The 15,148-nt window shown below is 38.3% G+C and overlaps 1 non-coding gene and 1 pseudogene across 1 annotated transcript; both read right to left on the bottom strand.

Moving 5' to 3' along the window:
• Nucleotides 1-8,351: 8,351 nt before the first annotated feature.
• On the bottom strand, nucleotides 8,352-8,797 carry LOC133088754 (ragulator complex protein LAMTOR3-like; annotated as a pseudogene).
• A 4,118-nt stretch (nucleotides 8,798-12,915) lies between these two features.
• TRNAR-CCU (transfer RNA arginine (anticodon CCU)) lies at nucleotides 12,916-12,988 on the bottom strand. The gene has a single exon. It is a non-coding gene; the product is annotated as a tRNA-Arg (tRNA).
• Between the last annotated feature and the right edge of the window lie 2,160 nt (nucleotides 12,989-15,148).

Genomic DNA, 15,148 nt, shown 5'->3' on the forward strand with positions numbered 1-15,148 from the left:
CAAGATCCCACAAGCCACACAGTCAGGCAAAAAAAAAAAAAAATTAGAATCTGAAAAAGAATAGATAAATGTATATATATAACACTGAATCACTTTGCTGTACCCCTGAAACTAACACAACATTGTAAATCAACTATACTCCAATATAAAATAAAAATTAAAAAACAAACAAGCCATTAAAATGGATTATAGAACAGTGCTTGGCACTCACACAGGGCTGGGAATAGTGCATGATCTTACCAGCCAGACTAGAAAAACTCATAATTCACCAGACATTGGGAGAATACTTGGGAAGGTTTTGCCTCAGTCTAATTAGCCCTAGACTGAGCACTGCTTCAGAGCTGCCAAACAAATTATGAAAGCAAGAAAAAAAAGGATCAAACTATTTTCAAGTAACTTAACTGAATAACAGAACAAAGCTCAAGGAGGTTTATAAAAATACAAAAATATCCAGTACTCAACAAGGTAAAATTCACAATTTCTACCATTAAACTGATGATTACTAGACATGCAAAAAGGAGGAATACATGACCCATATTGAACAAAACAAAAAACAAAACCAATGGACACACACACACACACACACACACACACACACAGAGCTCACATAGATTATAATCTTAAATCCTAAAAGCAACTCATCCTGGTAGATTCCATTTTCTTTCTTTCACAAAAGAGAAGTGTTAAATGACTTGCTTGAGGTTGCCCCACTAACAGGCACCAGACTTGGGATTCAAACCCCATCCAACTGGCCCCAGAAATAGAGCTTCTTGGACTAAACTGTACTGTTCCCAACCATCTCCATCCTCTGGTCATCTCTGTATGAGAGCTGAAACAAGAAGGCTGAAGGTCCACTTGTTTGACTTCAGCTGGGAATGTGTGTGTCTCACATGTCCGCATGTCTACAAAGGACCTTGAAAGAGCCCGAGTGTTGATTTTTGAATCACAAGTAAATTTTAGCAAGTAGGTGAATTGGCAAATATAGAATCCATGAATAGTCTTTATCTTTATGTCATCCTCATTTTTTTTTTTTGACCGCACCTTGTGGCATGTGGGATCTCATTTCCCTGACGGGGGATAGAACCGGCGCCCCCTGCACTGGGAGGGTAGAGTCTTAACCACTGGACCACCAGGGAAGTCCTGGATGTCATCCTCATTTTTGAAGGGTATTTTTCACTGGATACAGACTCCTAGGTTGTCAGTTATTTTCTTCCAACTCTTTGAAGATCATCTAGCTCCTATTGTTCTTATTGCAACACCAGGAGTCAGTTTAACTATTGCTCCTTCTAAGGTAAACTCTTCCCACTCCCAACTTATATTTTTTTCGGCATGTTTCATTTTCTGCAGTTTCACTACGATGCATTTAGGTGTAGATTTCTTTTTATTAATCCCGTTTGGAATGTTTGATTTCTTGAATCCCTGAATTAATGTCCTTCTTCATTAAAAAAAAATTCTTAGCAATTCTCTCTTCAGATATTAATTCTGCTGCAGTCTCTCTCTGTGGTTATTAGCCATTTGTGTGCCTTCTTTGGAAAAATGTCTACTCAAATCCTTTGCGCATTTTTAAGTTGGGTTGTCTTTTGTTGTTGACTTGTAAGAGGTCTTTTTAAAAATAATTAATTAATTAATTTATTTATTTTTGGCTGCGTTGGGTCTTCGTTGCTGCACGCGGGCTTTCTCTAGTTGCATCAAGGGGGGGCTACTCTTTGCTGCGGTGCGCGGGCTTCTCATTGCGGTGGCTTCTCTTGTTGTAGAGCACGGGGTCTAGACGCGTGGACTTCAGTAGTTGTGGCTCACGGGCTCTACAGCACAGGCTCAGTAGTTGTGGCGCACGGGCTTAGTTGCTCCAGGGCATGTGGGATCTTCCCGGACCAGGGATGGAACCTGTGTCCCCTGCATTGGCAGGCGGATTCTTAACCACTGGGCCACCAGGGCAGTCCCTGTAAGAGGTCTTTATATATTCAGAGTACTAACCCTTATTAGATACGGTTTGCAAATATTTTCTCCCATTCTGTGGTTGTCTTTCCCCTGAATTTTTATCTCTTTTTTTTTGTGCTTTATTCAGCACAGTTTCTTCTGATCTACCTTTTCATATACTAGCTTTTGCTAGGACTTATGTAAGCTGCTGTTATTCATTTATCAGGTTCTTAATTTTACTTATGGTAGTTTTCTGGTCTAGCATTTCTAGTGGGTATTTTACAAAATTCGATGTCACTTTTCATGTAGCTGAAATTTTAAAATTCAATTTTGTCTCCATGGTCATAGTACTCATAGTTGTTTTGCAGTATGTGTCTGGCAATCTGACTCTCTGGGGTTTCTGTGGATCTTTTAAAAATTTCTGTTGTTTGTGCCTGTTCTCATTCGTGATGTCCTGTATCATCACAAGTCTAGTTATGCTTGTATGTTGAAAATTGTATTTGAAAAATTACTTGTAAAAATAATTTCTGTCCTAGAAAAGCTTTCTCAAGAAGGATTTTTGTTTACTTTTGCTAGGCACCTAGGGGTACTAAAAAGCTGGGCTTCAGGATATTAATTCCCCTTAATCCACTTTCAGTCTTGACATGATGCTTGGCATCAGGATATTCAAGTTCTGGTTTACTTGTAGTACACCTTTACTCTTAGACTACATCCCTGTGGGATTCCAGCTATAAGGTTAGAGGGTTTATTAAGTTTCCTCACTCTTGGTAGGCTCTGGACTCCAACTTCTGTCCTCGGCTTGGAAAGCTGTCAAAAAATGATTCTTAGCTTCTTTTTGATTAGTGTTTGTCCTCTGGGTTATGAATGGTGTCCAATGTTAAGCTCAGCTTCTCTGGTTTTGGCCTGATATTCTTTAGAAATTGGATACTTTCAGGAAGATTTAACAAAACCACTATATGTAGACTTTTTAGTTGTCTGCAGCTAAAGTGATGGTCCAAATTTACTAATTCACAAATAATAAAAGCTGAAGTCTTAGATGCATGTTTAAATTTTTAAAAACATAACACTTTAGGAATTCCCTGGCGGTCCAGTGGTTAGGATTCCGTGCTTTCACTGCTGAAGGCTTGGGTTCAATCCCTGGTCGAGGAACTAAGATCCCACAGGCCACGTGGTGTGGAAAAAAAAAAAAAGGCAACCTAAAAATGTACACTTTAAAAAAATAATTGTTTTGTCTTTGAGTTGTAAATCAATTGCATTGTGGTTAAGGAATATTGCCTGTATGATACAAATTCTTTGAAATTTGTTGAGACTTGATTTGTGGCCTGGTGATCAATTTTCGTAAATGTTCCATGTGTACTTGAGAAGAATTTATACTCCCTAAATTTGGGGTGCAGCATTCTATTTATATCTTTTTTGTGTGTGATTTTATATTTATTTATATTTATTTTTATTTATTTGGCTGCGTCAGGTCTTAGTTGCGGCATGCGGGGTCTTTCATTGCAGCGTGCAGGCTCTTTGTTGCGGTGCGTGGGCTTCTCTAGTCATGGCGCACTGATTCCAGAGCACGCAGGCTCCAGGGTGCACAGGCTCAGTAGTTGTGGTGCGCAGGCTTAGTTGCCCTGTGGCATGTGGGGTCTTAGTTCCCCGACCAGGGATCGAACCCATGTCCCCTGCATTGGAAGGCGGATTCTTAACCACTGGACCACCAGGGAAGTCCCTTCTATTTATATCTATAAATCAAACCTGCTAATCGTATTCTTTAAATTTTCTAAGCTTTACTTTTTTGTCTGTTCTTCCTGTCATAATTGAGATAGGTGGGTTTACTTCTCTGAGTATAATGGTGAATTTGTTAATCTTTTCCAGTTAATGTATGTATTTTTTCTTCAAATATTTTAAGGCTATGTAATTTGGAACATATAAGTTTAGAATTGTTCTATGTTTCTCATGCACTGAAATTATCATTATGTAGTAACCTCCTCTATCTTTATTCATGTTTTTTATCATAAACCCTATTTTTAGGATATTAATGTAGCTATGCCAGCTTTTTTTATCTTTCATTTTTTAATTGAAGTATAGTTGATTTAAAATGTGTTAATTTCTGCTGTACAGCAAAGTGATTCAGTTATGCATATACATATATATATTCTTTTTTAAAAAATATTCTTTTCCATATGGTTTATCATAGGATACTGAATATAGTTCTCTGTGCTATACAGTAGGACCTTGTTGTTTATCCATTCCATATATAATAGCTTACATCTGCTAACCCCAACCTCCCACTACATCCCTCCCCCAACCCCCTCCCCCTTGGCAACCACAAGTCTGTTCTCTACGTCTGTGAGTCTGTTTCCGTTTCATAAATAGGTTCATTTGTGTCATATTTTAGGTGCTACATATAAGTGATATCATATGATATTTGTCTTTCTCTTTCTGACTTACTTCACTTAGTATGATAATCTGTAGTTTCATCCATGTTGCTGCAAATGGCATTATTTTGTTCTTTTTTATGGCTGAGTAATATTCCATTGTATATATGTACCACATCTTCTTTACCCATTCATCTGTCAATGGACATTTATGCTGTTTCCACGTCTTGGCTATTATGAACAGTGCTGCTATGAACATTGGGGTGCATGTATCTTTTTGGATTAGAGTTTTTTCTGGATATATGCCCAGAAGTGGTATTGCTGGATCATATGGTAGTTCTATTATTAGTTTTCTGAGGAACCACCCTACTGTTTTCCATAGTGGCTGTACCAACTTACATTCCCACCAACAGTATAGGAGGGTTCCCTTTTCTCCACATCCTCTCCAGCATTTGTTATTTGTAGAGCTTTTTTTGTTGTATTTTTTGTTTGTTTTTTTATCTTTTTGGCTGTGCCTCACGGCTTGTGGGATCTTAGTTCTCCAATCAGGGACTGAAACTGGGCCCTTGGCAGTGAAAGCACCGAGTCCTAACCACTGGACTGCCAGGGAATTTCCTCAAGGTCCTGCTTTCAATTCTTTTGAATATCGACCCAGAAGTGGAACTGCTGCACCATATGGAAATTCTATTTTTAACTTTTTGAGGAACTGTCATACTGTTTTTCATAACGGCTGTACAATTTTACCTTCCCACCAACAGTGCACAAAGGTTTCAGTTTCTCCACATCTTTGCCAACATTTGTCACTTTCTGTTTGTTTAAAGTAGCCATCCTAATAGGTATAAGCTAGACTCATTGTAGGTTTTTGTTTTTGTTTCTGGCCACGCTGCACGGCTTGCAGGATCTTAGTTCCCTGACCAGGGATTGAAGCTGGGCTCTCGGCAGTGAAAGCGCAGAGTCCTAAGCACTGGACCCCCAGGGAATTCCCTCTCATTGTAGTTTTTTGTTTTGTTTTTAAATTTATTTAATTTATTTATTTTTGGTTGCGTTGGGTCTTCGTTGCTGCACGCAGGCTTTCTCTAGTTGCGGCAAGCGGGGGCTACTCTTCGTTGCGGTACGCACGTGGGCTTCTCATTGCGGTGGCTTCTCTTGTTGCGGAGCACGGGCTCTAGGCCCACGGGCTTCAGTAGTTGTGGCACACAGGCTCAGTAGTTGTGGCACACGAGCTTAGTTGCTCCATGGCATGTGGGAACCTTCCCGGACCAGGGCTTGAACCTGTGTCCCCTGCATTGGCAGGAGGATTCTTAACCACTGTGCCACCAAGGAAGCCCTCATTGTAGTTTTGGTGTGCATTTCCTTAATGATTAGTGATATTGAGCATCTTTACATGTGCTTATGGGCCATTTGTGTACCTTCTTAAAGAAATGTCTATTCAAGACCTTTGCTCATTTTAAAATTTGGTTGTTTTTTGTTGTTGTTGTTGAGTTTTAGGAGTTCTCTATATTCTGAATATTAATCTTTTATCAGATATATGAATTGCAAATATTTTCTCCACTCTTTATTGCTATTTTATTCTGTTGATAATGTCTTTTGATACACAAGATTTAAAAATTTTTGTGAAGTCCAATTTGCCTATTTCTTTTTTTTTTTAACCTGTACATTTGGTGTCATATCCAAGAAATTATCGCCAAATCCAGTGTCTTAAAGTTGTGCCCAATGTTTTCTTCTAAGAGTTCTAAAGTTTTAAGTCTTACATTTAGGTCATGGATTCATTTTCATTTTTTTAATACTTATTTATTTATTTAGGCTGCACTGGGTCTTAGTTGTGGCATGTGGGATCTTCGTTGTGGCATGTTTAGTTGCAGCATGTGAGACCTTTAGTTGCAGCATGTGGACTCTTAGTTGCAGCATGCATGTGGGATCTAGTTCCCCAACCAGGGATCGAACCTGTGCCCCATGCATTGGGAGTGCGGAGTCTTACCCACTGGACCACCAGGGAAGTCCCCATTTTTTTTTTCATTTTAATTTATTTATTTATTTATTTATTTATTTATTGGCTGTGTTGGACCTTTGTTGCTGGGCGTGGGCTTTCTCTAGTTGTGGCGAGCGGGGGCTACTTTTCATTGCGGTGCTTGGGCTTCTCATTGTGGTGGCTTCTCTTGTTACAGAACATGGGCTCTAGGCATGCGGGCTTCAGTAGTTTCAGCATGCAGGCTTAGTAGTTGCAACACTCAGGCCCTAGAGTGCACGGGCTTCAGTAGTTGTGGTGCACAGGCTCTGTAGTTGTGGCACACAGGCTTAGTTTCTCTGCTGCATGTGGGATCTTCCTGGAATAGGTATCGAACCTGTGTCCCCTGCACTGGCAGGCGGATTCTTAACCACTGCGCCACTAGGGAAGTTCCCCCCATTTTGTTATAATTTTTTTTGTTGGTGCTAGGTAAGAGTCCAACTTCATTATTTTACACGTAGATATCCAGTTTTCTTAGCACCATTTATTGAAACTACTGTCTTTTCCCCGTTGAATGGTCTTCAAACTCTTGCTGCAAATCATTTTTCCATATAAGTGAGAGTTTATTTCTGGACTCCCTATTCAATTTCATTGTTTTATATGTTTGTCTTTATGCTAATACCACACGTTTTGATTACTGTAGCTTTGTGTATTTTCCAGGTTTCCTTCTGTTACTGATTTCTAACTTCATCCCATGGTGGTCAGAGAAGATATCTATCTTCTTAGATCCACTGAGACTTAATTTTGTGGCCTAACACATGGTCTGTCCTGGAGAGTGTCCCACCTGAACTTGAGAAGAATGTATATTTTATTGTGGCATAAAATGTTCTGTTTATGTCTGTTAGCTCTAGTTGATTTATTGTGTTGTTCAAGTCTTCTATTTCCTTATTATCTTCTTTGTGGTTGTTCTATCCATTATTGTGAGTAGGGTATTGAAGTCTCCAACTATTATTATTATTATTATTTTTAAGCTCATGGATGAGGTTTATTTTCCAATTGACAGTTTATGCTAGGAAATACAGTCTCCAAACCTGACAAGAAACATTCACTACTCATTCATGTGGTTGAAAAGGAAATTAAGTTAATTATAGTCTTTAAACTTTTGAAAACAATCTGAGGGGAAAAACCTATATAGTGCTCAAACTGTACTTTCAAAAATACTATTTGATTTATATTCATGTATGAAAAAAAGGGCTATACTATCATGTTTACATACATACCGACATTGGAAACAATTCAATAATGAATCACATCTAAATTTTATAAAGAATACAAAAACATTAAAAAAATACTGATTGGTTATAGAAAGCAGAGTGGAAGAAAAAACTATTAGCTATCATTCTCATTTCCATTAAAGAGTAGCACCCTCTGAGAAGAATCAAATCAATTAGTAATACTCACCTATACTGCAAAATAATATATACAAAGAAAGTTAGGTTTGTACTGATTTTATTACTTTTACTAAGCCATTTTATCTTCCTCACATTCAACACAAAGAAAATAATATGAAGAAAAATATGTCTTCATTATTCACAATAAGAAAAAGAGTCTGCTTCATTCTGCAGGCCTGGTGTATTGTACAATAGGGAACACTTCATGGTTCACGTGGATCAAAGTATCATTTTTAAATTTTTTGGCTGCACCCTGAGGCATGTGGGATCTTAGTTCCCCAACCAGGGATAGAATCTGCACCCCCTGCATTGGAAGAGCAGACTCTTAACCACTGGACTGCCAGGGAAGTCCCCAAATTATCATTTTGATTCTGACCCACTGAATAGAATCTCATACATATTTGGTGACTGGACTAACTCCCTGGGAGCTGTGATAGATTGAACTACTTCTGTGGTATCCCCAGATCTCACTAAATAAGAAAAGACCCTACACAAGAAAAGATATCAATCTGTCCATGAATTCTATCTATAGGCTCTTTCTTTAGTGTAGGGTGGAAAAAGGGGCCCTTTCTTGAGTACATGGATACAAGTATTCTTGTGGTCTACAGATTGCTGGATTGATATTGTGTCTGATATAATGAAGATAAGATATACATTGAAACCACTGTCAGATTAAGAAACCTCCACAACTTGTCTCAGTTCTTCAAATAATGGAGCAAGTTCTTTTTCTAGCCTGACAATTAGTCCTATATTGGCGTTGCTGCTGGCTATGAAACTCACCACCAAAGGTAGATGATTGAATTGAGCTGCCTGGTAGGTGTTACATTGGATTGGCCAAAAAGTTAGTTCGGATTTTTCTGTAAGATGTTATGGAAAAACCTGAACGAAATTTTGGCCAACCCAATAGTAACAGATGATAATTTTATTTTTTGAAAGTCCGAGTTTTCTCCCATGGTGTGTTGCAAGGGCAAAAGTAGATAACCAGGTCTCAGAGCATGCTCTGGAGCATTATCATTGGCCACTTTAATGACAGGCACTCTATCTGACACAACAACAGCATGGAGCCCCTCAACACTTGGTAATTTTTTAGACAGGAATTGTTTTAGGTCATCCGCCATAATGAACCCCTTTCTCCTGGCAGGATGTCTCCATGCCTGGGTTTCCGGGCTGCCAGTTTCTCTCTCCAACTATTATTATAGAACTGTCTACTCCTCCCTTTAATTCTGCCAATTTTTTGCTTCATATAGTTTGATAATCTATTATAATATGCATAATTTTTATAATTGTTAACTTCTTGCTATATTTGACCTTTTTTTTTTTTTTGGCCGTGCTGTGCAGCATGTTGGATCTTATTTCCCTGGCCAGGGATGGAACCTGTGCCCCCTGCAATGGAAGTGTGGAGTCTTAACCCCTGCACTGCTAGGGAAGTCACCTATATTTGACCTTTTTATTAATGTATAATGTCCTTGTCTCTTGTAACCTTTTAAAAAAAAATTAAAGTCTATTTTGTCTGATAATATATAATCACTTGTTCTCTTTTGGTTACTATTTCTGTGGAATATCTCTTTCCATTCTTCCACTTCAGCCTTTTTGTCTCTTTGGATCTAAAGTGAGTCTTGGGCTTCCCTGGTGGCGCAGTGGTTAAGAATCTGCCTTCCAATGCAGGGGACACGTGTTCGAGCCCTGGCCCAGGAAGATCCCACATGCCGCGGTGTAACTAAGCCCGTGTACCACAACTACTGAGCCCACATGCCACAGCTACTGAGGCCCATGCGCCTAGAGCCCGTGCTCCCAACAGGAGAAGCCACTGCAATCGGAAGCCCTTGCACCACAACGAAGAGTGGCCCCCGCTCGCCGTAACCAGAGAAATCCCGTGGACAGCAACAAAGACCCAACACAACCAAAAATTAAAAAAAATAAAAAATAAAAATAAAATAAAGTGAGTCTTTCATAGACAGCATATAGTTGGATCATGTTTATTTTTATTTTTATTATTTTTAAAATTTTTATTAAAGTATAGTCAATTTACAATGTTGTGTCAATTTCTGTTGTACAGCAAAGTGACTCAGTTTTACATATATACGCTTTTTCATATTCTTTTCCATTATGGTTTATCACAGGATATTGAATATAGTTCCCTGTACTATACGGTAGGACCTTGTTGTTTATCCATCTTATATATAATAGTTTGCATCTGTTAATCCCAAGCTCCCAATCCTTCCTTTCCCTACCCCTCTCCCCCTTGGCAACCACATGCCTGTTCTCTATATCTCTGAGTCTGGATCATTAAAAAAATTTTTTTATTGAAATATAGTTGATTTACAATGCTGTGTTAGTTTCAGGTGTACAGCAAAGTGATTCAGTTATATATATATATGTATATATGCTTGTTTTACATTTTCTTCCATTATAGGTTATTACAAGATATTGAGTAGAGTTTCCTTTATTATACAGTAGTGCTGTCCTTGTTTGTTGGATCATAGTTTTTAAAATTCATTCTGTCAATCCATCTTTTGATTGGAGAGTTTAAACTATTTATATTTAAAGTAGTTACTGATAAGGAGGGACCTACTTCTGTCATTTTGTTATTTGTTTTCTGTATGTCTTATAGCTTTTTCATCCCTCATTTCCTGAATTACTGTCTTTTTTTTTCTGCCTCGCCACATGGCTGGCTTGTGGGATTGAACCTGGGCCCACCGGAGTGAAAGCACCAAGTCTTAACCACTGGACTGCCAGGGAATTCCCATTACTGTCTTCTTTTGTGTTGATTTTTTTGTAGTTAAACGTTTAGATTCTTTTCTCCTTTTCTTTTTTTTTTTAATTTTTATTTATTTATTTATTTATTTAATTAATTTATTTTTGGCTGTGTTGGGTCTTAGTTTCTGTGCGAGGGCTTTCTCTAGTTGCTGCAAGCGGGGGCCACTCTTCATCGCAGTGCGCGGGCCTCTCACTGTCGCGGCCTCTCTTGTTGCAGAGCACAGGCTCCAGACGTGCAGGCTCAGTAGTTGTGGCTCACGGGCCCAGTTGCTCCGCAGCATGTGGGATCTTCCCAGACCAGGGCTCGAACCCGTGTCCCCTGCATTGGCAGGCAGATTCTCAACCACTGCGCCACCAGGGAAGCCCCTCCTTTTTTCGTATATTCTCGTTTTCTTCACCTTATCTTTTCTGTTCTTTCTTTTTAAAATTTTTATTGGAATATGTTCTTTATTTCAGTTATTCTTTTATACCAGCATTTAGTTTCCCTCTATAACTCTTATTCTTGCTTCATGTTTTCAATATTAACCCTTATCTTTTTGAGGCTATTCATTATGTATATTTAAAATTTTTGTTCTGGATTATTTCTTTATATCTTCTTGTTCTGTAGTTTAGTCAATTTATTGCATTTCTTCAATAGTTTATGCTCCTCAGCATCTAATCTTTTCCTGAGTTCATATTCCTCTGGGACTATCAGCCTTATTGGCTAAGTAATGGGCACCATGGAGAAAGGCAAAAGGCCAGGCTTTGCTTTGGTCATCTTTTTCTACCTCAGAGAGAACTCTTTGAAAATGAAACCAATATAGAAGAGCAAAGCTTAATGATAAAAAGAAAGAGCTGTGGTGACATCATTTGCATGGCTTCCAGTTCTACCTGAATTCAACTTCACAATTCACTTAAGTAATCTGTTTGCTTAAGCTAGTTTGAATTGCTTTGGTCACTTGATAATCAAAATTGCCTTCATTAGTTCAGCTGTCTTCATCATATACTAGATTTCTTTATATATCTGGCCCAGTGAACTATCCATTCCTACATAGATGTCATATTTTAAATTTCATTGCTTTATATGAGTTCAAGTAGTTTTTTTTTTTTCTAAAGAAAAGATTATCTTTGGTTTTCTATGGACTCATTTTCTTTAGTGGAATAAGTATATACATCTTAGGGTTCTTCAGAGAAACAGAAGCAATAGATTATACACACACACACACATATATATATATTTGGGGGGGCATACTTTTGATTAAAAAGCAAAATATAGCTTCCACATATTTGGAGGAAAACCAACTAACATTATAACTAGTATTAAGGAAGAACTGAACAGATACTAATAAAGGTAATAAAACAAGATGGGTGTAAAAGCAAAGGTCTCTTTGGGGCATGAAAGTGGGTAGTCCACGGAGCTGGTATAGACTTCTATCAAGAGACATACTGGTGGAAACTCAGGTGGAGTCAAACAAGAGAACAAGAAGAGAGGGCTTTTGGTTTTGTATGCATATATAAATTTAAACATGCGTGTTGGAGAACTTTCAGGGTACTGGAGCTGTGCTGCTTCTCCTGAGGACTCAAGTAATGTCATTGTAATTAATAAAGCACGTAATTGTATACCCACCTTGTTTTGACTGTTTGCTATTTTGTAGATATCACTGCATGAAGAAAACCTTGAACTAAAGAAAAGGGGCAAGGAGGCTCAAGGGAGGCTCACTCTACCACTGTCCCATGTGAGCTGGCCTGGGATTGTAGTAATCTAGAAACATTTTTCAGCGTGCTTATTGCCCTTGCCATCTCCCTAGAAGATTTGGCCTGCCTAAAGAGGGAGCAGAATGAAGAGTTAACACCATTTCCTAGATATAAGAATGGATGAGATAAGTTTACTTTCAATACTTTGCTACTTTTTAATGTTCCTAGTAGATGGTAAGCACTCAATAAAATGGTAGATACTTAATACTGATAAGTTTAATTTGGCATTGCATACATTCTAACTCCTCTGCCTTACTTTTGCTTAATTGAACTCATCTGGCAAAAATCAAAATCATGATAAAATCCAATTCTGTCTAATCCATATACATTGACTGTCTTTAAAGTCTGCTTACTGATCTCTAGGGATCCCTTTTTGCTGCCCAGCAATCACATGATTTTCAGCTTTAATTTATTAAATTCTGTTTCATGCCATATCCTCTTTCTTCAAAGCTCCAATGCCTCTTCTTTCATCTTCATTTTCAGAAGATGACCTTTTCTCATTGAGAAAACAGAAACACTCAGAACTTTCACAAGCTTCTACAGTCATATCTCCCCACCTACCTACATCTGTACCTACATATTCCTTTTTTGAAAAAAAATTATTTACTTATTTATTTTGGCTGTGCTGGGTCTCAGTTGCATCATGCGGGATCTTCATTGCGGCATGCAGGATCTTTAGTTGTGGCATCTGGGCTCATAGTTGCAGCATGAGGACTCTTAGTTGCGGCATGCATGTGGGATCCAGTTCCCTGACCAGGGATCGAACCCCAGCCCCCTGCATTAGGAGTGCAGAGTCTTACCCACTGGACCACCAGGGAAGTCCCTGTACCTACATATTCCTTTTCTTCTGTTATAATGGATGAACTGTCCATATTTCTAGCTGAGGCCAACTCCTCCACCAAAGAGGATGGCAAATAACCACATGGAAATATTCCCAACATCATTACCTTAAGAGAAATGCAAATTAATGGGGGTATATATATCTATATCTATCTATCTATCTATCTAATCTCCAGTGGGATATAACTACACACCTATCAAAATGGCTAAAATAAAAAGTAGTGACAACATCAAATGTTGCAAGGGATGCAGAGAATCTGGATCGCTCATACATTGCTGGTGGAATGTAAAATGGTACAGCCACTATGGAAAATAGTTTGGCAGGTTTTTTTGTTTTTTTGTTTTATAGAAAACTAAACATGTAATTACCATTCAATCCAGCAATGGTACTCTTGGGCATTTAGACTAGAAAAATGAAAATTTATGTTTACACAAAAATCATGTATACAAATGTTCATAGCAGCTTTATTTGTAATAGCCTAAAACTGGAAACAATCCAAATGTCCTTCAAAGCGTGAACTGTTAAACAAGTACATCAATAACATTACTCAGGGACAAACAGGAGTGGACTAGTGAGACACGTTAACAAGTTGGGTAGATTTTAAGGGTATTATGCTGAGTGAAAAAAGCAGTCCCAAAAGACTATATGCTGTATGATTCCATTCATTCTTGAAAAGACAAAATTATAGAGATGGAGTATAGATTAGTAGTTGCCAATGGTTAAGGATAGAAGGGAGAGAGGAAGGTTGGTGTACTTATAAAAGTATCACAAGGGATCACTGTGTTGATGGAATTGTTTTGTATCTTGACTATAGTGGTGATTACATAAATCCATACATGATAAAACTGCATAAAAGTAAATACAAGTACACATGAGTACATGTAAAACTGGTGAATCTGAATAAGATCAGTGGATTGTATCAATGTTTAAATTCCTGTCGTGATACTGTATTATAGTTATGCAAGATGTTGCCATAGGGGGAAACTGGGTGAACGATATATGAGATCTTTCTGTATTATTTCTTGCTACGTTATGTAAACCTACAATTATCTAAAAATATCTTAATTTAAAAGTGTTATGTAAGATGGTTGATAGTATCTATGGCTTGTTTCTGACACTTTTGTGGTAGTGCTCCTAATATTTCACCTTTAAGCATGATGTTATACATACTATTGGCTAGGTCTATACATACACATTAATAAACATATTACCAACATTTTATTGTTAACAGAAAAAACCTTTTATTCTAATTTTATCAAGGTTTTAAAAATCAGGCACAAAAGTTAAAGCTTTATCAATGCTTTTATTGTATATACTGATATCATTTTCTTAATTTCATATATTTTGTTGCATTTCATAAATAAATTTCCTAATATTGAAACACCTTTACATTCTTGACATGAACTGCAACGGGTAATAGTTCATCATTTAAAAAAATTTTTATAATAGAAAACTTCACATGTAAAAGCTGAGTAACAGGGACTTCCCTGGTGGTGCAGTGGTTAAGAATCCGCCTGCCAATGCAGGGGACACGGGTTCGAGCCTTGGTCCGGGAAGATCCCAAGTACCGCGGAGCAACTAAGCCTGTGCGCCACAACTACTGAGCCTGTGCTCTAGAGCCCGTGAGCCACAACTACTGAAGCCCGTGCACCAAAACCCCATGCTCCGTAACAAAAGAAGCCACTGCAAGGAGAAGCCCGCTCACCGCAATGAAGAGTAGCCCCCGCTCACCACAATTAGAGAAAGCCCGTGCGCAGCAATGAAGACCCACTGCAGCCAAAAAAAAAGCTGAGTAACAATACAATGAATCCCTATGTACCTATCACCTAGATTCAACAACTATGAAATCATGGCCAATCTTGTTTCATCCTGACCCTCACGTACTCCCCCTCTCCAGTTATTATCTTGAAGCCCCAAATTTCATGTAATTTCATCCACTAATGCCTGAAGTATTTTTGTCTAAAAGTGATTTTTTATTTATTTATTGGCTGCGTTGGGTCTTCATTGCTGCACCCGGGCTTTCTCTAGTTGTGGCGAGGGGGCTACTCTTCGTTGCGGTGTGTGGGCTTCTCATTGCAGTGGTTTCTCTTTGGTGCAGAGCATGGGCTCTAGGCACGCGGACTTCAGTAGCTGTGGC

The sequence above is a fragment of the Eubalaena glacialis genome, chromosome 3 (genome assembly GCF_028564815.1).
Source record: "Eubalaena glacialis isolate mEubGla1 chromosome 3, mEubGla1.1.hap2.+ XY, whole genome shotgun sequence".
Classification (NCBI taxonomy): domain Eukaryota; kingdom Metazoa; phylum Chordata; class Mammalia; order Artiodactyla; family Balaenidae; genus Eubalaena; species Eubalaena glacialis.